Source organism: Bidens hawaiensis, unplaced genomic scaffold (genome assembly GCF_021521415.1).
Source record: "Bidens hawaiensis isolate Kalapana, Puna unplaced genomic scaffold, B.hawaiensis_p1.1 tig00004357_1, whole genome shotgun sequence".
NCBI classification, from domain to species: Eukaryota; Viridiplantae; Streptophyta; class Magnoliopsida; order Asterales; family Asteraceae; genus Bidens; species Bidens hawaiensis.
The window spans coordinates 1,773,226-1,775,739 of NW_027491262.1; the positions used below are offsets into that span (position 1 = coordinate 1,773,226).

Below are 2,514 nucleotides of genomic sequence, written 5' to 3' on the forward strand. Positions count from 1 at the left end.
TTATAATACATTGCCCCCATCTCTCTTAGAACCTTAAACACTTGATAAAAACTTAAAACATGAACTTTAAAACGTACACTTAAAAAACTTAAAATTTGAACCTTAAATTAACACTTAAAAACTTAAAACTAACATTTTATTAAATTCAGATTATATAAGTATGTAATTTTAGCTTTAGCTATATATTTAACCACGATAAGTTCAATATTTTTAGACATAAAACTTACATACTTTATTTCCTTAATAACACACTTTTATATTACAAACACTGCCTCCATCTCTCTTAAAACTTAGTACTTAGAACCTTAAACACTTGATAAAAACTTAAAACATGAACTTTAAAACACTCAAAACTTGAACCTTAAACACTTAAAAACTTAAAACTTGAATCTTAAAACACTTAAGCTTTTATTCTTTCATCTCTTTCCACCACCACCTTTTCATTAATCAGCCTTGCTCATCTTAGTTGAACTGTGCGGGAGGATTCGACCCGGATGACTCACCCACTGGACCAGACTTCGGGTTACCATTATTAACATTAGGGTTTGCTTCTTGACTTATAATAAGAGGAACCGCCTGTGATGGTATCTCTAGCACAGTCTGAGAGCGTTGTAATGGCTTTTGTTTCTGACTCAAAGTCAAGTACCAGCGGTTCTTAACCGTGTTATCAGTCCGGCCGGGTAAATTTCGGGCAATGGTAGCCCATTTGTTACCCAGCCGGGCTTGTTCCCGAAGAATAAACTCATCCTCTTCGGGAAAGAATGCCTGGTGGTTCACATCTGGCGATAGATAACTGAACCACCGCAACCTGCACGACTTGCGGTTTCTGTTAGCCATATGTTTACCAATAAAAGCCCAGTTCTCAGTCCCATGAATGCTAACAAGGTGCTTAAGCATTTCATCTTCTTCTTTTGTCCATAAAGTTCTGATCCCATCAGAAAATTGGTAAGGATTATTAGCCATGACCATAAAAAAGTTTGATAATTATAATATTATTATTTTAAGTGACAATTTAGGGTGAGAACATGTGATCTTTGGGATGCGTTATGAAGATGTGTGAATGGTGGTTTTTATATTATAGGGTGACCATTTATGAGACTCAAGCAAGCGGTTGCATTTGCTAAACAGCTGGCTAACGGACACTTGTCATATCAAAACATTCATACATAGTATTTCACTCTCTAACCAAAGTACACTTGGCACAAAGATTACACTTGGCGTAAAGATATATGGGGTGTGTAATAGGTGTTTTCTATTTTAAAGGTTAAGGGTTCAAACTCTGAGGTAAGCGAGTTAAATTAATTTAGGATTTGAGTATTGAGTGTTTAAAAATTTAGAAAAGGTATGCCACTCTTTAAGGGGGTATAGGCACCCACGGGTACCCGGTTTGCAAGTATGGTACCCGTGCGGTGAATGCCGTTGCCAGTATTTTAAGGTGGGTTTCGAGTACACTAAAACAGGTACTACTACCCGTTGAGAGAGAGAGATAGATATGAGTGTATGTATGTAGAGGAGAGAGCCATGAGTGTGAGTGTATGAAGAGGAGGTTGAGATGTGTATGGAGAGTTAGAGAGAGGTGAAGTACTTGAAGTTTTATTTATTTTTTAATTATTTTATTTGTCTTTTTGTTGTTAAATGTTTTTTAATTATTCTGTTTATGTATGTAAACTTTAAAATTAATGAAGGTTTTATTTATTTTTATTTTTCTAAACATATTTTTGGTTTTTAGTTATGTTATCCTATTTTTCATTTATCTATATTTGTGTTTTTGAACTTAAAATTAAAAAATTAAGAGCATTTGAGATGAGTGATGCATGTGGTTTAAGTGCTTGTGTAAATCACATCGCAGTGTCGGATTTGTAGGTATTCGAGTACTTGAGAGAAGCACCCCTCCATCCGTAAAAAGATTGAGACAATCATGTGCTACTTGGTATAGGCTTGCTAAAAGCTTCTATTTAGCAATGTTTAAACAAGTTCAAGTAGTTAATGTATTTCATTTAGAGCATTCTCATCAAGTCTCTATCTCCATTTATATAATTTAAATAAAAAACACTTTTCACTTAACTTTGTTGATTTTTAAAAAACTCACACGCCCGTTTTTCATCTCTATCTTATTAATTAACATATTTTTTGTGTTTTCTCAGTTTATACACTCACAAATTTATATAGATTTTCGCTCTCTAAGTATAAAGTCACTATTTATTTAATCAGCATTTTCTTTATGATAATGATCCCAATGGATGGAAGTTTTTGTTATTATCTTTATTTTATACTCTACAGTAAGCGTAAATTTAGAGGTTTCAATGTGAATGTTCTTAAATAGATAAAGAAATGTGTTATCTACTAAATATATGATTAAATAATAATTTTTTAATTAAACAATATAATAGAAAAAAGTAAGTAATATATATTGTGCTAGATATAAAAGTAATAAATATACGTATATACAAAATAATAATAAATACATATAGATAAAATAGACAAATAATTAATACATATAAAGAGTAGAGCCGA

The 2,514-nt window shown here is 32.1% G+C and overlaps 1 pseudogene; it reads right to left on the bottom strand.

Moving 5' to 3' along the window:
- Positions 1-462: 462 nt before the first annotated feature.
- Positions 463-963, bottom strand: LOC143626402 (transcription factor MYB73 pseudogene; annotated as a pseudogene).
- Positions 964-2,514: the final 1,551 nt, after the last annotated feature.